Here is a 22,165-nt window from a genome sequence, read left to right as displayed (position 1 = left end):
TTGACCGAATACCCACCAAGTCTTAAAATATTATCATTCACTCCTGGCCTCATAGACTCCTTGTGAGTATTAAATAGGTTCACATGCACACGAGCACTCGAGCAGTGCCTGGTACACAGTAGGTGCTATATATGCTCTAGCTATTGTTAGTACTATTACCACTATGATAATGACATGTGCCCTTAGATCCAAAAGGGTCTGCAGTGGTGGGCCAAGTAACATTCCGAAGTCATACAACTAAAATGTGTGTGCTTCTAACATGCTGTATAGTTCTCTTCTATATCATCCTACTGACAGTGAGTTCCACAAGAGCAGGGATCTCTTTTGCGTGTGTGCATGTGGTGTGAGGCCTGAGTTCAGGCCTCATGCATGCTAGGCAAGCACTCTGCAGAGCAAACAACTTCCCCCGCCCAGGGAGCCCCCTTTGTTCACTGCTATATCCTTAATGCCTGGTTAGGTTCTAAAACACGAATGAATAAAAGAATTCCAAATCTTGTGCTCTTGACTGTTATACTCCAAGGAGCCTCTGGTCCTAGTCCTGCAGGCCCCCTTCAACTTCAGTTTAGCTAGACAGCCATGACAGGTGCCTGTAATCCCAGTAACTGGAGACGGAGGCAGGAGGATTGCAATTTCAAGTCCAGCTCAGCAATTTAGTGAGACCCAGGGAACCCAGGTAGAATGCCCTTGGGTTCAATCCCAGTAGTAGTAGTAGTAGTAGTAGTAGTAATTGTAACAATAATAAAGCCAGCTTAAACCGGTGATGGAAGTGTGGCTCAGTGATAGAGCACTTGCCTAACCTAGCATGCCCAAGGCTGGGCTCAATCCCCAGCACTACGGAAAAAGGAAAAGAAAAAGTCTAGACAGTTCCTAATGGGGAAGGTGGAGAGGGAAAAACCCCCACCCAGTCTCCCTGACCCCATTAACACTTAGACTTGGTTTCTGGGAAACTTTCACATGCATCACCTGGCTTGAGCCCCTGATCCATTTCACAGAGGGAGAAACTGCAGCGCAGAGAAGGGCGCGGACGCCGCCCCACCACCCCTGCAGCACCCTCCCCCTGCGCCCCCAGCGCCCCGCAGCCCCGGCCAGCGCTCGGCACAGCCCCCGGCCCGCCAGCCGTTGCGAGAGCTCCAGTCTCCGCTTCCCTTTCTGCTCTGCTAATTATCCTTTTAACTCGCGCTGGCGTATTTTTTGCCACGCGCTACGTGCCGGTTTATTTTTATCCACCTCTCCATAATGGTATCGGGGCCGGTACTCAGGGAGGCGCCCGGCGCTGAGCTGCTCCCCAATTTACAATTGCAATTATGATCTCCGACAGAAACACATGCAGCTGGCGTCAATTTTAAGCAATATTTTGATCATAATAATTAAAAAAGTAACTTATGGCGTGCACGCATTAGATAAATTAATGTTATTCCAAGGCTCTGCTAAAAGGCATGCAAGAGAGAGAGAGTGGAAAGGGAAACGGTGCCCCATCTCTCAGGGGCCTAGAAGTCTGTCGGAGCACCGCGCTGGCTGGGCTCACAAATTAACTTTCACAGTGAGTTTAATATCTGCGTGTCCTTCAAGTTGAATGCTGCCCGTCCCCGCCCCTGCACCGGACACACACGTGAAATTGGTGGTTATTAAGGTATTTGGGTATAAACAAGCACATTTTCTTGTCACCGCTCCTAGCTGGTGACAGGCAAGTGAAAGAATATTCTTGTATCTCCCAAACTTGTTATGCCAGACCCAAATGGGAGCAGGACCTGGGGGTTGGGGACTGGGGTGGAAGGCCTGTCCTTCCTCCTAGGACACACAGAATGTGCTGCGTGCGCTCACACACACACACACACACACACACACGCCAGCTGTTTTAGTCAGCCTTTTCGCTGCTGTGACTAAAAGACCTGACAAGAACAATTTTAGAGAAGGAAAAGTTGATTTAGGGGCTCACAGTTTCAGAAGTCGCAATCCATAGACAGCAGGCTCCATTCCTCAGGGCTGGAGGTGAGACAGAACATCATGGCAGAAAACTGTATGGAAGGGAAGTGGCTCACGTGATGATCAGGAAGCAGAGAGAGAGACTCTACTCACCAAATACAAAATATAAACCCCCAAAGGCACACCTCCAGTGACCCACCTCCTCCAAACACACCCTACCCACCTTCAGTTACCACTCAGTTAATTCCATTGGGCGATTAATTCACTGATTGGGTTAAGGCTCTCATAACCCAACCATTTCTCCTCTAAACCTTCTCACATTGTCTCACACGTGAGCTTTTGGGGGACCCCTCACATCCAAAAACAACACCACCACATACACGTATATCTGTAGACCTGTGTCTCTGCACTCAGTCACACTCAGGCACCACTACATGTGTGCATGTAAAATTGACCTGCCCTGGAAACAGGATTTATAACCACACATGCCTCCCACTTCCATCTGTAAACAACTTCACATAATTTATATGTATGTTTATACACATCTGCCCTCTTATACATGACCCATAACCACAAAACTTACTTCCATTAGCATACAAACTTGTGTAAATGCACACATGTGTACACATATCCATCTTCAAGCTCCCCATGTACAAGGGTACCTGCCCCCATACATATATTGATTTACAGGCACATATGCTACTATTGGCTCACAGGCATAGAATTCATAATCACAGACAAGCCTACACGGTCACACAATGCAACTCAGAAACCTGTGCACACACACACATGTTGGGAGAAATCCTAGTTCTTGGCTCACAGCTGTTAATGTCTCAAGTGTGTAAACTTGCAGAGAGGAGCATTTCGCTCTGACCACCTAGGACTGTAAATAACTGCCCCCAAATTGACCTATTGTTACCAAGGGAACCTGTATAGGGACCTGGTGGTCTGATGCCCTGTGGCACATTGTGATTGGGCAAAAAGTTTATAAAATGTATGTTTTTTCCTACAATAAACGAGTTTGCAGGTTGCTCGCCACAAGCCTGCTTTTATACAACTCCCGGGGTCTGGGTCTTGACTCCCCGACTCTTGACTCCAGTGCCTGAGCTAGCCTGGCACCCGCTACACATACACATGATACACATGCTCTCACACATACTCCTCTCTTTCTGCACCAGCAGGGCAGCCACCTCAGAGCTAGCCAGGCTACAAGCAGTATCTGTAGTTTTTCAAAATTTGAAGGACCCTTCAAGCTGGATAGATGGCTGCTCCCCACAGCCATGCTATTTTATATACAAAATATACAGCCATGCCATTTGTTGTTGTTTTGTTTCGTTGAGTTGCTGGGGATCAGATCCAGGGCCTCATGTATGCCAGGCAAGCACTCTGCCACTGAGCCGCATCCCCAGACAGATGAGAATACACATAATTACAAGGACTTGTGTCCTTTGTGAAATCTACCCAGGTCCCAAGCTTAAGTCCCCTCATCTGGGAGTTACAGCAGCCCCAAGACACATATAAGTAGTTGTGGTGGAGGGGGAAGTCTCATTGCCTTTCAGTACTGGTTATTGTTTTTTATTTCTTTTTTCTTTCATTCTTTCTTTCTTTTTTTTTTTTTTTTTGTGGGGGGATGCTGGGGGTTGACCCCAAGGGTGCTTTACCACTCAGCTACATGCCCAGCCCTTTTTATTTTTTATTTTATTTATTTATATTTTTGATACAGAGGATTGAACCCAGGGCCGCTTAACCACTGAGCCACATCCCCAGCCCTTTTATTTATTATTTTGAGACAGGGTCTCCCTAAGTTGCTTAGGGCCTTGCTAAATTGCTGAGGCTGGCTTTGAACTTATGATCCTGCCTTGGCCTTCTGAGCTGCTGGGATTACAGGCGTGCAGCACCACACCCAACACACACACACAAAAAAAAAAAAACTTCTTTAAACCAAAAAGATGTTTCAATGAAATGTACCGCCCCTGTCCCCTACCCTCTGGCTGGCAGACAAATGGCCTGTGGGTAACATGGCAGAGTGGAATCTTCAGGTTACTGAGTAGGAAGCTTAAACTCAAATCATGCCTCCACCATTCGTTGACAATGACCTTGGAAAGTGCTGCATTTGTTCCCTCATTCGCACCTCACCTGCTTCACGGAGTTGTCATCAAGACCAAATGAGATAAGGAGCTGAGCACAGTACCAGGCTGGGTACAGCTCCACACATCTCACCTGCTGCCGTTGTTCTCACATCATCTTGAATCCCGTGCTTTCTGCCCATCTGTGCCGGCTGCTACCTCCTCTTGTCACTTTGCCTTCTCCTCCCCTGTCTCTGCTGGCCCTACACGTGGGGGAGCTCAGTGCCTGGACCTTCTGCTTGGGTCCCTCTCCACACCTCCTTCAGAGGCAACGTACATGCCATCACCCACCAGGATAGTTTGGGCAAGTGAAAGGTATTTTGGTCATTACCCTCGGGGCAAGTCATTTAACCTGTGGGAGCCTCAGTTTCCCCTCTGGTAAAATAGAGGTACTAAAGCCTGCTGTCCCCATCTCACAGAGCTGAGTGAGACTGGGTCTGAGAAAGTACTTCAAGGCCACAAAACCCAAGAAACATGTCGGTCACCACAGCAGGCTTTGTTCCCACAATGCACCTTTCTTCTAGAACTATAATTCCTCTTCCTTCCCTGCTGCAGGACCCTCCTCCCACCACTACACACTTCCGAACACATCCCAGTGCCCCGCACCAAGTGTCCTGACTTCTTCCTTCTCTCATACCCAGTCTTCCCACATTGGACTCTTCCCTCCATTGCTCCCCTCTGGCCACCAGCACATTCTTTTCCTTCAACTGTGAAGCCTTTGGTGCTTCCATCCCCACCGCCAACACCTAATCCCTTCACAGGTTTTCTGCGGTGTCCCTGATTGGTTCCCTATCTCCACGGCCAGGGCGTCCACCTTCTTCTGGCACACTCTTCATCCTGGACACTCCAGCCCCCAGGTAAAGTCTAGTCCCCCTGCCTGGTTTTCAGTGTCCCCTGTGATCAAGGCACAGGTGAGCATTTCACCCAATCAGGGCAAAGGACACACTAAGCATGCTACATTAGAACCTCCCAGAGCCTTTTCCCGCCACCTCCTCCTCCCCAGAAGTCCCCACTGAACTCCCATCTAAGCTCAATACTCAGCTGAAGGAACCCCAACTCCTAAAGATTCTTCCTGCAGCTCCAGCCCACAGAAATCCTCTCCTCCAGAGTCATCCAGCCTCAGGTTTTTCCTTTAAAACTTTTTTATGAAAATTACAGATATGCAAATACATATAAGAATGTAACAAAAGACATGCACCTAACTTTTATGTTGTTTTACTTTTTTTATTTTGTCACTGTTATGCATACACATGGTTTAAAGAGTCATGCAATTCTACTTCATTTGATATTAAAAATACAACACACAGCAACCCCTGTCTTCCACCCCGCACCCCAGGGAAAGGCAGCCACTCCCCAGAGGCCACCATGTGGATGCTTTTAGCTGATTCTTTTGATATTCACCTCCCGTCTCTTTAAAATGTGCTTATATTGCTAGTTCTTTGTTTTTTGGTTTTTTTTTTATTTTTCGCATTATCTATTGACTTTCCACTGTGTAGAATGAGAATTTGGTTCTCCTCCCCCCTCCCTCTCCCTCTCCCCCTCTCTTTCGTGCGCTCTCTCTCTCTCTCTCTCTCTCTCTCTCTCTCTCTCTCACACACACACACACACACACACACACACACACACACACACACGTCTCACCCTTCCGTTAGGTCAGTATTTACTGATTAGGATTAAGAAGATGCTATTCTCTTATTTTTAAAATATTTTATTTTATTTGTACTGAACCCAGGGGTGCTTAACCACTGAGCCGTATCCCCAGCCCTTTTTAATATTTTATTTAGAGACAGGGTTTTGCTGAGTTGCTCAGGTCCTTGCTAAATTGCTGAGGCTGGCTTTGAACTTGTGATCCTCCTGCCTCAGCCTCCCCAGCTTCTGGGAGCGCAGGCGCCATGCTATTCTGATATCTGTTTCCTTATAAGTGACTGCTTCGCCCCTCCCCCTTTCTCTGGAAGTTTGCAGAATCCTCTCTATTCCCAAGCTACTGAAATTTCACAATGCTGTGCCTTGGTGTGGGTTATTTTTCCACCATGTTGCCACTTGGTGGGCTTTTTTAATCTGGAAAGACATGACCTCAGACCCAGGACTTGACTTTTTCTCTTTTTGGTGTTAAGAAGAGCCTCCCACATGCTAAGCCAGTGCTCTGCCCCTGAGCTACATTCCCAGATCACCCCAGCTCGGGCACAGGACTTTTCTTGAGTTATGTTAGGTCTTCCTCACCTGTTTGCTCTTTCTGGAAATCCTTTCATTCCTGGACTACTCCCCTGATTTCTTTCTTTCTTTTTTTTTTTTTTTTTTTTGGTACCAGGATTGAACCCAGGGATGCTTAACCACTGAGTCACATCCCAGTCTGTTCTATTTTTTATTTTTGCTCCTCTAATTTCTTATCTTCCCTATCTCCTCTTTCTTTGTCTTCCTTGTTCTACTTTCTTAAACTCTATCCTCTAATGCTTCTGTAAAATTTTTCATTTCTGCTACCACATTTTTAATTTCCAAGAGCTCTTCTTTTTGTTCTTTTTTATAGCATCCATTTCTTATTTCATGCAATTATCTTCACTCGTCTCTCTAAGGACATTAATGATAATTCTTGTGAAGTTTTCTTGCATAGCACTTATTTCTGCTGTGTAGTTTTTTTTTATGTATGTTTGGTCCCTACCATTCATGTTATGTCCTTCCTCATATAGGAAGTAATCCCCGATTTTCAATTCCTACTTAAGGCTTGGAGACCACATTTTTGGGGGGTATCGGGGATTGAACCCAGAGGCACTTAACCACTGAGCCACATCCCCAGTCCTTTTTATTTTTTATTTTGCTACAGGGTCTCACTAAGTTGATCGGGGCCTCGTGATCCTCCTGCCCCGGCTTCCTTAGCCGCTGGGATTACAGGTGTGCACCACTGTCCCCAGTGTGAGGACCAAACGTTGATTGAAGTTCTTAGTAGATGCATGAGATTTGTTGACTGTGAGTTTCCTGTAAAGAGATGGCCTGTTAGGGAAAGTGATGTCTGCATGTTTGTTTGTTTGTTTGTTTGGTGGGGAAGAGGTTGTTTGTTTGCAGTGCTGGGTAGGAAACCCAGGCCCTCTTGCATGCTAGGCGAGCGCTCTGCCACTCAGCTGCACCACAGCCATGATGTCTACATCTTCAGTCTTTCTTCTTGAGCTGGTCAGATTCCTCAGAAAAAGCCCTTCAAGTCTCCAGTCTGACTGTCAACAGTCTAGGAAGAGGGATGTGAGGCCTCAGCAACCTCTACACAAAAGTTTGCTTTGAAGGGACCCAAATCCCAACAGCAAATGCTTACAGAATATTCTATGTCTCTTTCTCATCTCACTGAAGTACAATTTTACTTGAATCAGTGCTGCAAACCCACTCCCAGCTTCCAGGGAGGTCAACTGACCTTGGGCACTAAGATGTTAAAAAACAAAATGTGTAAAAGAAAAATCCTCATTAGAAGACCCTCCCGTGCTTTGGAGCCCTCAACCCCTTTGTTTACTTGATGTATAAACCTTTACATCTGGGTTCAGCGAGTTCCTCGTTCCTGAGTGTTCCTGCATGTTTGTCTTCGGTGCTATTTTTTTCCTTCCAACAGTTTCATTCTCCCCCCAGTTCAGCATTGTATCCCCTCCTCAACCTGGTGGCCTCCAATTCAGAGATCCTCTTTTACCAAGAGAACACCTGTCTTCTGCTGGAAGGGTGTGAGCAATGACCCACCTGCACAGATTTAGGGATCAAACGTCTTTCTTTTCTTTTCTTTTCTTTCTTTCTTTCCTTTTTTTTTTTTTTGCCAAGGATTGAAGACATGAGCCACATGGGTGGCCTAACCACCGAGCCACATCCCCAGCCCTTTTATTTTCTATTTTGAGACAGGGTCTTGCTAAGTTGCTGAGGCTGCCTTTGGACTTGGTATACTCCTGCCTCAGCCTCCCAAGTATCTGAGATTACGGGTGTATGGCACCACGCCCAGCCAAACTTCTTTTTACTTCTCTGGGGGGCAGAGTTTTTTGGGAATTGAAACCAGGGCCTCATACATGTGAGGCAAGCCCTGAGTTATAATCCCCTTTTATTTTATGTTTATTTATTTATTTATATTGGTGCCAGCAACTGAACCCAGGGGCACAAGCCGCTGGGATTGTAGATGTGCATGCACCACCACACCCTGTGGGACTGTGCTCTTGAAAGAGATTGTGAAACCCCAGCCCTTTCTCTTCCTCTCTTTTTTTGTATCCTGGCCATAAGAGGAGCAATTTGCTCCACCATGTGCTCCCTGCCATGATGGGCTGCCTTAACACAGGCCCCAAAGCAGTAACACCTACAGACGACAGACTGAAATCTCCAAGACTGAATCAAAACAAACCTTTTCTCTTCACAAGTTGATTATCTCAGGTATTTGTCACAGTGATGCAAAGCTGGCTAGTACACTATTCTATCAAACAATGGTGCTGAAGGAAGACAATCCTCTTCAGTTGGACAGACAGCATGTCCAGCTGAGAGGGAGGGACATGGTTGTACTGAGCATCATGGCAGGTTCATGTTCTACCTTCCAACAGCAACTGACACCAGCTAGGTGTCCTACAAATCAACTTAATTCACTTCTGATACCAACTACCCAGAATCAGCACAGACCCTCCAGGTTAAGGGATTTGATTCCATAAGGCTTCCCCACATCAGATGCCAACTCAATATCTTGGTATTCCCAAGCCCCCTGCATTTCTGCCTGGCCAGCTACAAATTCAGGGGTTCCTACACCTCCTCCTGTTCCACCTTTAGGTTTGATAATTCACTAGAGTGACTCATAGAACTCACTATTTTAAAGGACACAAAGGAATAACCTGATGGAGCTATATATATGGCAAGGTCTGGAAGAGTCCCAAGTTCAAGAGTTTCTGTCTCCATGGAGGCTGGGTGCACCACCCTCCTGGTGTATCAGTATCAATATGTTACTAACCAGGAACCTGTCCAAGCCTCCTGGTTCCGAGTTTTTATTGAGGTTTCATCACGCAGGCATGATTGATTAAGTCATTGACCACATGACGGGACTCACTTCCAGCCCCTGTGTTCTCCCTGGAAACAAAGGGTGAAAGTTCCCACCCTTCATCAGCTCCTGTTCTGGAACTGTCTAGGATACTTGCCATGACTCGTGTCATTAGCATAAACTCAGGTATGGTTGGAAGAGGCTAGTTACGAATAACAAAAGACACGCCTATCATTCAGGAAATTCAAGCGGTTTTTGATGCTCCATGCCAGGAACCTGGGACAAAAACTAAATATCTTTTTGAAATTTTTGCCAGGACTTCTTAATTCACAGAAAGTCCAGACCACGATGGGGAGAGGGAGGAAAGGGAACGGGAGGGTGCAGAAGGGTTGTCCATGGTATCATGGGAGAAGCAGCTGGAAGAAAGAGGGTGAGAGGCTGAAGGAGGAATGTTGGGGGAAGACAGGATCACAATCGGCAGGTGACGGAAGGGAGGCCCAGCGAGGCTCTGCACGAGGAATCTGGACAGCTGACCTACAGGGATGGGGGACCGGGTTCTAGCTGTGGCCGCCTGGTCATGGGGTGGGCTGCCCAGGCAGGTGAGGAGCTCCTGGGGGGTATTTTCAGAGCCGAATGCAAGTTCCATGTGAGCAGTGACTCAGTCAGGTTTGCTCCCTGCTGTAGGCCTGGGGCCTGGAGATCGCCTGGCAAGAGTAGATCTTTAATAAATATTTGGTAAATATTTATTTGTTGAATGCCCATTTGTCAAGGCGAGAGAAGGGAAGTTAGATTAAATAGCATGAAGGCACATGCCCAGTCATAAATCTTGAAAAGCACCTACCTCATCCAGCCGTTGTGCTGGCTTTTGAGGCCAAAAAAAAAAAAAATAAAATAAAATCTCTTTTTAAGCAGCTCAGTGAGTGGGGGAGACAGACATTTATCTCTAGTAAGAAGTTCAAAAACAACAAACCAATTCCAGTTAAGTAAGGCAAATTAAACCCATCAGTTAGTTTACACTTTTCTCAAAGCCCATGGAAATGACCAGAAAAGAATGTTATTAAAAAGCTTAAGCGAGGGATGGGGAGATAGCTCAGTCGGCAGAGTGCTTGCCTTATAAGCACAAGGCCCTGGGTTCGATACCAGCACCCAATAAAAAAAAAAAGCTTAAGCCCATCAGTTCAAAGGTGAAATGCAGACGGAGATCTCTAGGTAACAACAGTGAATTGAACACACATCATTAATTTTGTGCTTCTTGAAAACCCTAAAGCGACTGTAAAGGGATACGTATTTTTTTTTAATTCAGAACGTCACAGAGATGGAGAGAATGGGAGAGAGCAGGCAGCAGCACAGTATGGAAACCGGAAATTGACGAGTGAGTGGACTTAGCAGACTAGGGAAAGCTGAAGACTAAACTAAAGAGGGGAAGCTAAAAATCCACACTTCACCCAAACCCCTCCAGATCTCAAGTATGGGTGACGCTGTGTATTGCTGAAAGGAGGGTGAAGATAGGGAGACCTGGCCGATAATCAAAAAGTTTGGCTGAGCCAACCGCAAAGGTGCACGCCAATAATCCCAGAGACTTGGGGGGAGGCTGAGGCAGGAGGATCGCAAGTTCAAACCATCTCAGAAAACTTAGCAAGGCCCTCAGCAATTTAGCAAGACCCTGTCTCAAAATAAAAAATAACAAGGGGTTGGGATGTGGCTCCGTGGTTAACTATCCCGGGTTCCATCCACAGTACCAAAACAAACAGTTTGGCTGTACGCTAATCCAGGTGACTCGGAGGCTGAGACAGGAGGATTGTAAGTTTGAGGCCAACCTCAGCAATTTGGTGAAATCCTAAGCAACTTAGGGAGGCCCTGTCACAAAATAAAAAATAAAAGAGGGCTAGGAACCTGACTCAGTGGTTAAGCACCCCTAGGTTCAATCCCTGGTACAAAAACAAAAACAAAAAAGAGTAAGGGCTTCAGAGACTCACATCAAGACTTCAGAGGATAGAGGGAAAGTCAAACACTTCCTTTGCCTATTATCTCCGTGTTTGAAGGGAGGTCTACCTCATTATCTCAAGTGGATGGTAAAGCCCTTCACAGTTGTTTAGGGCCTCTTACAATGTCCAGGTCAGACACGGGCACCCAGGGATGCTGAGTGTTGGTTGGCATGGGTTGACATTGTGGATTAACTTGCTTTTTGAAGAAATCTTTCTCCTCCTCCACGCTCCTTCCCTTCTGCAGCCTCCCATGATGAGTGCTCAGAGGGTCCTCGCCTGACCTGGGTCCTACAGGCCCCTTCCCAAGTCTGTCTCCTGTTGGACAAACAGAGAAAGCTATCATACCCTCGTTTTTTGTAGGTTTTGTTGTTATTATTGCCCTTTGCCACAGAACACACACCTGTACAGGTGGGAGGTGGTTTGATGAGTGATATGCACCCTGAGGTGAAGTGGTCTGGCCAGGTGCCCTACTTCCTGCTGGATAGGAGTAGGAATAACAATAATAATTTGCACCTGATATCACTCCGCAGACTCCCAAGTCCCTTCTGACACCAGAGTTCATTTAAACCTCTCAACCTGGTGTCTATCTCACCATCATCCCCATTTTACAGATGGGAAAACTGAGGCTAAAAATTAGGCAACACAGGGCTGTGGTTGTGGCTCAGTGGTAAAGCACTTGCCTGGCATGTATGAGGCACTAGGTTTGATCCTTGACATCACATAAAAATGAATGAATAAATAAAAGTACAAAAAATATATCTATTTTTTTCTAAAAAAATTAGTCAATAGCTACCAAATGAAGAAGAGGACTAGGGTTTTCTGATTACATTTACCTTGAGCTTTCTGTTCCACCATTCCATAACCCACTGGAAGACAGCAGGGCTTCCGTGGGTGGGCAGAAAGAATGGTTAAGTGGTCCCCTGTCTTTCTCAATCTTTTTCTGTCCCCCAAGCGAGTGCCAGGCATGTGTCTCTGCTAAGCATAGTTCTGCTGAGGTGTGGGAATGACAGAGGATGACCCAGAGGCTAAAAGCATGGGCACCCATTACTGGCAGCCCTTGTGGGAGGACAGAACTAGGGACTGGTAAAGAGGAGCTGCTGGCATTGGCAACACCTTCTCTCCATCCAGCAATTTGCTCTCCAAAATCACCCTAACCAAGAAGAGAGGCCTCCCTGAAGATTACTCGGATGAGGCAGAGAAAACCAGGGGAGGACTAACTGCCTCTGGGAGGAGGAAGACCCTAGGAATACGTAGGCCTGATTCTCACATCTTAGCATGTACATCCAGACTTCAGCTGAAGGCAGAATAAGTGAGTCCTACCTAGTGCTGACTGGGGGGTCTGAAGCCCCACGTGCTGTCAACATTGATCTTCACACCAGGGAACGAGTGCTGAGTTAGACATAAAAGGTCTCAAGATCACTTAAACACAAACACCTTCAGATAAGGCGACCTAGGAATTTACACAAGATTTCGCTCAGGGTCTTGTCTTTTGGATTGAACCCAAGCCCTCGTGTGTGCTGGGCAAGCGCCTTACAACCAACCTACATTCCCCAACCCAGAACTTGGCTCTGGTGTAGATGACTCCTAGGGAGACTTCGCTGAAAACAAGGTGATGTGCAGAGGACATTCAGTCCCTGCAGAAGACACAGAAAGAGCCTGGTACTAAAGAACGGCCAGGCATCCTCACACGCCTCATTGAAAGCTGCCTCAGCACCAATTCCATCCTTTTCTTGTGATGTGCAGGATAGCTGGTGACATCCTCTGCCACCCTCACTTCCATAAGCTCATGGTATTTTCCCACCTACATTTTTTTTAAGTCAAAGGAATTTTTTTTTTTTTTTTTTTTAAATACCAGGGATTGAACCCAGGGGTGCTTAATCAGTGAGCCACATCCTTAGCCCTTTTTTAAATTTTTTTTTTTTTTACTTTGAGATGGGTCTTGCTAAGTTGCTTAGTGCCTTGCTAAGTTGCTGAGGCTGGCTTTGAACTTGTGATCCTCCTGCCTCAACCTCCTGAGACACGGAGATTATAGGTGTGCACCACCGCACTCATAGTCAAAGGAATTTTTTAATTTTTTTTTTTTTTTTTTTTTTTTTTTTTTTTTTTTTTTTGCAGTGCTGAAGATCAAACCCAGGGTCTTATGCATGCTTGGCAAGTGTTCCATCGCTGAGCTATGCCCCCAGCTCTTCAAAGCAATGTTTTTAAGTAAGTAGGTTCCCCCCCTTCCTCCCTTCAGCTTTCTTGTCCTTGGACACTTTGCTGGCCCTGTTCTCTGTGTGGCATTCATCTACTACCTGATGGGAAGAAGCTGGGAAGGTGGGCTTTGTGAAAGAGTGTCACTTGGATTGGGGGCTAGACTGTAAATGTTTTCTGATTCGAAACCTGACCCTCACGCTGCCACCCATGGTGCTGGGGATTGAACCCAGGGCTTGCACAGGGAGCATCTCTCTTGATTTGTATAGACAATTTACCAGCACTGTGGCCTCATTGGAGGCCAGTTATCCACATTCGTGTTGAGAGCACCCTCTCTGTTTGTCCTCCTGCTTTTGAAGAACTCAGAGACAACCATGCAGCCTCAGAAGAGTAAGATCAACGTTTCCTTGTCTATCAAAGTTAAACATACAAAATGATTACTGTAACTTAAATTTCACCATGTACAATGGAGCCATTTTAAGATAGGAAACCATGTGTCAAAATGTAGATATTTTAAAAATTCCCTAACAGGTATCCAGTCACAACTGTAGCCCTTTCCTGTGCCCTCCCCAATTTTAAATCAGCTAATCCTAAACATTGGAACCCCTAACTCCTCCTATCAGAGCCAGGGCCAGTACTCTAAGAGGTAAAAGCAAGCAGATGGCTTGCTTGCAGGATTCCCTTTGCAGGTCCTGGCTTCTGCAGAAGTACAGTTTTGCCTTGCAGACCCACTTCCGAGCACTTGCTTGATTTCTTGCGGCACCTCAGTATGTAGAACAGAAAGACAGCTCACAGAATGATGGGCAGAGGGCTGGGGAGATAGTTCAGTTGGTAGAGTGCTTGCCTTGCAAGCACAAGGCCCTGGGTTCAATCCCCAGCACCGCAAAAAGAAAAAAAAAAAAAAAAGAAAGAAAGAAAAAAAAAAAAAAAATGATGATGGGCAGATCTGGGGAAGCTGGTGGGCCCCGCATGCGCAAGAAGAACCAGGGGGCTGATGGGAAAGAAGGTGGAGGGCTTTTAGATATATCTTTGTCAGATCACCAGAGGAGCCCCTTCAGTCCTGCCCCCTGAAAGGTTAAGTCCCAGATCCATTCCAGAGCCAGGTCTCTGACCCTCTCCAGCCATACAGCCATCTCACCGCTCCTCCAAGTTGATTTCAAGCAGCCTTTAGGACGGTGGAGGAAGAGAGTGCCGCCACTTCACAGCCTAGAAAGTGTGCTTCCTGAGCCTCAGGGGCCAGATGACACTGCTAGCTCCTCCTAAGGGATGTCCAGAACCACAGAAGGACAAGGCTGGGTGAGAGACCCTCACCCTTACCAGCAGCAGTTGAAGCAGCTGGGGCCAGAGGACCTGCCCAAGGCATACAGGGAACACTAACAAGGAGCCCTAGTCCAACCTGAAGCCCTGGTCCACCCTCCCCAGGGTTCCTCTGGGAAGTGCCACCTGGGCAGGCTGCTTCTCAGAAGCTTGTCCTAGAAGGTTGAGCCCTGCCTCTGCTGAGCGTCCCAGTGGACACCCCAACAATCCTTGAGGGTGTCCTCTGGGGGAGCTCCAGATGGGCCTGGGGGACTGCCACAGTCCGTCACTCCTTTTCCAGCCGGCCCTGCCAGGCTCTGGCCCTGTGCCCACAGCTGTCTGCCACTGCTGAGGATGGTGACTGCCATGTTTGCAGCTCCTCTCCGTGTTTGGAAGGATCTGGAGGCAGGTGAGGCTGCAAGGGAAGCGGGAATGACAAGTTGTGACCTGCCGGCTTCGGCGCTGTGCTGGAGCGGTCAGGGAAAGCCGTCTCCCCGCCGTGGCTGCCTCCACCTCTGCCAGGCTGGCGCGCCAGTGGACCCTGAGCGGGTCGCCTCCTCCAAGCTCCGCAGGCCCCTCCCCACAGCCTCCAGACCCCAGGAAATGTCCCGGGTCCTTCCCCCCCGACGACCCCCACTCCCCAAGTCTAAGTAAATCCACACCTCCATTTGTCCCTCTCCTCCACGGTCTGTCCAGCCTGATGTCTGACTCAAATCTCTGGCTCCGGTACAACGCCTTGTCTCAGAGGAAGGAACACATTATGCAGTCGTGCTGTCCCTTCCCGCGCACTTGGAGGAATCCACCTAGAAATCAGTCACTTTGGGATTTTTTTTCCCTGCGTCTGACAAGGCAATTTGTGAGGAGCAGGGCTTTCTCTCCGGCAGGATGCTAAGTGGGTGCCGAGGCGGTGGGTGTGGGGGTGCTCTAAAGAGATACCCAAATTAAACATCCAATCTGCCATGTCCTGTGTCATTCAACGCGATTCATCTTCTCTCGTGATCCCCGCTGGGACTGCTCCCAGAAGCCTGTGGACGTGCAGATGCGGTCTTCAGTGGCGGCTGTTTATCAGCCTCCTCCGCCGAGGACAAATGGACGCCCCGCGGGCCCCCGCCCCCCGCCCCATTGTCATTCACACAGCCGGTGCTCCTCCGATTCACAGCAGGTCAAACTGCCTCCCAGGCCCTGCCGCAGAAGGACTCCCAGGAGACTGTGTGGGCGGAGACAATGGGCCGGAAGAGGGGCTTGGGCATTTCTAGAACTCCACCACCCCGACTCCTATTGTCTGCTTCTGTGACTCAGCAGGGAGCTGGGTCCTGAAGCCGAGAGGTCCTCCTGCGGCGGGCTGAGTGCACGTTCTAGAACCTGCAAGGGACTCCAAAACTGCCTTCAAACCTGCCTTCTCTGCATGCGGGACCAGGAGGCAGAGTTCAGGGGGCCAGAGGAAGCATGTGAGCCCCTTTTAGTAAGGGGGACTGAACCCAGAGGTACTCTGCCACCGAGCTGCATCCCCAGCCCTTAGTATTTCTTAAATTTTGAAACAAGATCTGCAAAGTTGTGGAGGCTGAGCTTGAACTTGCCTTGAATATCCCCCTGCCTCAGCCTCCTGAGAAGCTGGGATTAAAGATCTGTGCCACCTGGCCCAGCAGGAAAAGGCTTTTTGATGACCACGTATTTGCATGTTTCCTTTCCAAGTCCTGAGGTCCTGGGGCTCATGAATAATATCCCCCATATCTGGGAAGGTGAAGACATTTCCTAATGCGAAACCAAAGGTGACTAGGTCTCAGAATATCAGGAGGAGGGGAGAGGGAGGGAGGCCCCAGGGGCCTGGCTTCCGGTTCAAGGGCTCATCAGAGCTTCCCTCACCCACAGCTCACTCCCAGGCTTCACCTTTGGCCAAGTCTACCCATCAGTTCTTTAGAGTTCATCAGCTGCCATCAAAAGGACCCTCCCCTAGATGGGCTTCCACCACCTGGACCCACAGAGAAGGGATGGAGAAACGAGAAGGAAGCAGCGCGGGGCTAGGTTTCCTTTGAAATCCTGGTTTGTGCCAAGGGAAAAAGAAGGAATGGATACCTCACTGGATTCTGGGCTCCTTCACCCAGAATGCTAGCAACATTTCCACAGCTTTAGCTCTACATGTCTCATCCTGGCTTCTAGTCTAATTTTCTCTGTGAATTATATGAGAGCAAAATATGACATCCCAGAATATGACTGTAGGAGACCAGAATATCCCACCCCAAAATATGACTGTTTGGCAGCAGAATTATTTTGAGCTGATTATTTTGAGAAGCAGCAGACACGGGAAGCTCTGAAACAGAGGAGCCATGCCCTTTTGTAAGGGAAGTTTACATCTATAAAAGAAATCTCCATTTGTAAGGGTGTCTCCTTGTAAGAGGCAAGACTGAATCACAGGGGAGCTTATCAGTGGAGAAGGCGCCAACTTTAGTCTTTTTAACAAAACTTACCCATATGCACTGTGCTTTTGGGGTCTCCCCCTCATCACTGGGGTCCCCATGTCCTCCTTTTTGGTTTCTGCTGAAGATGGTATTTTAGTCTGAATTCTAAACTACCACTTGGAGAGTTACTCATTTTTTCCTGGGCATCTGCTATAATTCAGACCTGGGATGTCCACTAAAAGCCCATATGTTTAAGACTTGGTCCCCAGGGTGGCACTACTGGGAGGTAGTGGAACCTTTAAGAGGTGGGGCCTAGTAAGAGTTCTTTAGGTCATGGAGGTATGCCCCTGAAGTGGATTTTAGGACCCTTTCTCTCTTTTGCTTCCAGGTCACGAGATGAGCAGTTCTGCTCTGCTATCCACTCCTGCCATGATGTGTGTCTTGACACACAGGCCAAGAACAACAGGGTCAATCTGAACAGAAACCTCCAAAACAGTGCCAAAATAAAATTTTTCTCTTTATAAATAGAGTCTCTCAAGTATTTTGTTACAATGATAGAAAGCTAACTAACATGGCCTCCTATATGCATGAAGTGTATGTGTTGTTTTTCTCTTATTAATCGTCTTTTGTTACAAAGCCCATGAGACTAAGAGGAGTAGAAGGAAAAGGTCTTTTTCCTCTTTTGCAGAGTCTGGAGAACCAAGCAGACACTCTGTTCCTCAGTTTCCTGCTTCTAAACAGGCAGGGAGTTTGAAAACTGATGCCTGAGATCTACCCAGAGTCCTGTTCTCCCTCTGGGCCTTTGATTCCTGGTCTGGGGCAGCAGGGAACACTGGGAAGGGAGTCCTGGAAGTCAGCCCCAGTTGTCAGAGTGGGACACAGAGGATTCCCCTTTGACCCTCCAATGGTTCTGTATCTGAGTCTATGAAAATGAACTCATAGTAGACAATTAATGGGAGAAAAAGCAGAATGTTTATCATCTTCACCAGGTAACACAGTGAAGACAGGACCCAGTAACTCGACGAGATTTGGAAGCTTCTGTACCCTCTTCCCCTGGGAAGAGGGAGTGGGGCATGTTGGGGATTTAGAGGGAGGGTAAATAATTCTTAGGAAAGCTGAACAGGCCAGAAAAACAAGTGATATCTTGTGACAAAGTCCTTCTGAGCTCCGGGCATGTTAACTCTAATCCTTCTTCCTGTGATGTGCACCTGTGGGGGCTCAGTAGCAGACACCCCAAAGACTGCCATTTTGACACCTCAGAATCTGACTGCCTCTCACCTCCCCTGTTTCTCCCCCTGCCTGCCCCCCAACCCCAGTGCAGGGAACAGCTTTCTCCAAAGTTTACTTAATCGCCTAAAGTTGGGGTCACCAAAAAGAAAAAATGATTTCTGATCCTTTCTTTGAGCTTTCAGTAAATGTCACAGGAAAATAGATGGGAGTCTGTCAATGCTAGAGTGACTTTTGTCACATGTCCTTATCCTCAGAGATCCCATACAAAACCACTTACAAATCATGGTCTTTTCTGCAGGCCAAACAGACTTGTCCCAGGCTGTTTTATGGTCTACAAGCCCCTTAAGTTCCCCTAAACGTCATTTACTAGATCCCTCAAGACCGTCTACATTCCTGTCTTCCTCTCCTCTGTAGAAATGGAGTGCACAAGTTTCTGAATAATTTGGGACTAACAGAAATCACATTCTTGTGATTTTCTCCTGTCCTGTGATTTTCCCCCTTTTACTCATTAATAAATCTGCTCTACTATTTAATCTCTGTCAGTCTATTCCAGTGAACCTGCAGAGGGCAAGGGAAACTTCCTTGCACACCTACACATCTGTCTCCCCTGATGGATTTGACATCTGGGGAAGGGATTCACAACAACTGAATACCTTCTGGAGGATTCCACTGCTAGGTAGAGAGGGGAGTTCAGAGGAACCTGTCCTTCATTTGCTGCTTTCTGAGCTCTTTCAGTTTGAAGTAATCAGCAGACCCAAGCGTCATAGTTTGTTTTCTGAGCCCCAGTGCAAATACTCTGTCCCTCGTTCTTGTCATTGCACTGATACTTGTAAGACTGAGAGAGTTGACTTCTGCTTTGGAAAATTGACCCTAGAAGTTCCAAGCACTCACTATAAACCTCTTCCAGCAATAGAGCAATGAGTTGGAGAACATCTTGTCTCCCAGAGAATATTTGGACTCTAAGAGAGATCATGAGTTGCTTAAGACTGGGGGTAGAAAATCAGAAACTGGGTCCCCACCATATCCTAGGCCAGAATGCTCTCCTGCAATGTCACAGAGCTGCCTGGAGGAATAAATGCTTGCAGCCCAAGCTGGGCCCTCTTTACCTGCCCCATCATGCAACTGGCTGCTACCCACAGCGGTGGTGGCCGGTTGCTGGGCAGTTCTGACTGGCTTCAAGAGGAGTGATACTAGGTCCACCTGGGTGGAGAGGTCTGACACCATGCGATGCTAATTCTTCATAAGCTCTGCCTGCCGCCTTTTATATATCAACCTGAAATGTAATTATCTTTATGGCTGGCAGAGTAAATCACCAGTATGTGTCAAAGAGATTTGCTCCTGTGTTTTATTACGTAATATATTAGCTCTACAGTTTTAAGATGTCATTACTTGGCTAATCGCGTGAAACGTTTTCATAAGCAAACAGTAATGCCGGTGGAAGCTGAGGCCAGGAGCCCATGCCAAATCCTTCCGAGGAATTCTAAGGGGGGGCCTCGAGATCATCGCATCCAACCCCCTGCCTGGAGGCTGAGGAGCGCAAGGCAGACAGGGGCTCTGCCCTCTCTGAGGGGTTTTAAACAGGGAGCAGCCAATGCCGGACGCAGGGAGCGGATGACCCTGTGGTTCCACTCCTTGTGTACACCCAACAGAAACGAGTGCTGTGGCCACCCAAGAAAATGCAGAATGTTGGTAGTGGCTTCATTCCTAAGAGCCAAACACTAGAAACAACCTGATGTCATCGACAAGAGACTGGAGAAAGGATTATGGCGTATTTATTCAGTGGGATGCTACCAGCAATGAAAAAGAACAAATTATCAATAATGGATGAAACCCAGAGACCTGCCGTGCCCCTCCCTCTCAGGGTCACAGCAGCTGTTCAGGCAGATTAAGTCACTGAATTCACCCACTTAGTTGGCTCTCTCAGAGCTCCAGGAATGTCCCCCGCCTCCACTAGCAGATGATTTTCTTGGGGGGAATTCTCCAATGCATCCTCTCGGGTTCTCCCTCTCCCCCCTCCTCCTCCTTTTCTTCCTCCTCCTCCAGCCTCCTCCTCCTCAGTGCCTGCATGGACATGCTTCTTTTGTTGTCACACCTGACAGTGCTGTGTGTTCAAATTCCTTCTCTGACTGTGGGTTCCGTGGATAAAGGCAGTATGGTGTAGTGAAAATAGTACAGACTCGGCAAGGAAACCCACCTGACTTTGAATCCTAGCTCTACCACCTTTTCATTCTGTCATCTTGAACATATCACTCAGTCTGGGTGCCAGGTTTGGTAGCACATACCTGTAATCCCAGCTACTCAGGAGGGTGAGGCAGGAGGATCATAGGTTCGAGGCCAGCCTGAGCAATTTAGCAAGACCCTGTCTCAAAACCAAGAGGATTGGAGGTGTGGCTCAGTGGTAGAGCACTTGCCTAATATATGCGAGGCTCTGGGTTCAATCCCCAATACAATCAAAAATAAATAAACAAACTCTCTGAGTCTCAATTTCCACATCTGCCATTGTGGGATGTAATAAATGGCGGGGGAGAAATACCTGAGCAACTTACTGGATGCTTAACATGTTATTTCCTGCATCCTTACTGCATTCAATAAGCCTTCCCTGAACTCCCACGCTGTACCAGGCACCGTGCAAAGAGCAGGCACACAGCACTATTGGCTTTGCTTGGCATCCAATGGTCCGCCGTTCTGATTTCTCTTTTGGCAGCTAGCCCTCCCTCACCTGCCACTCAAGTTGTTTAGCTCTGGGTGACCCCCCCACCCCACCCCCCAATTCAGGATACTCCATCCCCAAGTCAGAGATGGCTTCTGGGATAGGCTCATGGTCCAGCCTAGATGCATGAGAGTCAATCCTGGGGCATTTGTGGAATTCCTGTACAAGGGTTGTTCTTTTTCCTCCAAGGATGACCAGCTGGTCAGACGAAGCCCTGGACCTGCTTTGCCAGCTCATCGGGAGCACGTGCCTAGGGAAGGATAAAACAGCGAAGGGAGCTGAGCGATGAAAAGACTCCTCACAACTGCAAGTAAGCACCCAGATTGAGTCACCCAGCACTGAGTTGAGTTTCTGACACTGGCAAATAAAATAATCCTGATAATAAACTGTCCTCAAAATGACTAACATTCCATAAGGTTTGCTTTATGGCAAGCATCGTGCCAAATGTTTTATAGGCATCACCTCATTTAAATCTCACAATAATCTCATGAGGTAGCTGTAGTGGGTTGACTAAGTATCCTCCAAAAATTCACACCAACCCAGAACCTCACAGCGAGGCCTTATTTAGACTTAAGATTTTGCAGATGTAATTACTTAAGATGAGGTCATACTAGGTTAGGGTGAGTCCCGAATCCAATGACTGATGACTTCCTAAGAGGACAAAGAGAAGAAGAGACAGAAACCATGTAAAGACGGAGGCGGAGACGGGAATGTTGGGGCTGTAAGTCAAATAACACCAAGGATGGCTGGGATCTGCCAAAGCTAGGAGCCCTTCCCTTCACCCTTCAGAGGGAGCATGCCTTCCCAACACTTCGATTTTGGACTCCTGGCCTCCAGAGCTATGAGAGAATGCATTTCTGTTATTATAAGACAGCCCTTTGAAGCTAGTATGATGGTAATGACCATTACTTCTATGATTGCTGCTGCTGCTGTCGTTACTTTGTGACGTCAGAGACCTAACCACAAGGGGAACTCTACCACCAAGTAATCCCAGCTCTTCCGTTCTTTACCTTGAGACAGTGTCTCCCTATGCTGGCCTTGAACTTGCAATTCTCCTTTCTTAGCTACCTTAGTAGCTGGAATTATAAATGTACGCCACTGTGCCCAGTGATCATTACCATATTTAAGATGAGAAATCTCAGGCTGGAGAGGTTAAGTAAATTGCCTAAAATCTTGTAGCTAATTTAACACCAGAGATAAAATTCAACCCTGGGCAGGCAACAGAGAAATCTCTCTTTCTTAATCCTTAGATAATATGCCACGGGCTCATAGAAATGCTAGTTTCTCTCTTTCCAGGACCATATTTTACCATTCTTTGCACCCCCAGTACCTACCTT

This window comes from Sciurus vulgaris, assembly GCF_902686455.1.
Source record: "Sciurus vulgaris genome assembly, chromosome: 11".
NCBI lineage: Eukaryota > Metazoa > Chordata > Mammalia > Rodentia > Sciuridae > Sciurus > Sciurus vulgaris.
Note: the sequence above shows the minus strand (reverse complement) of the source record.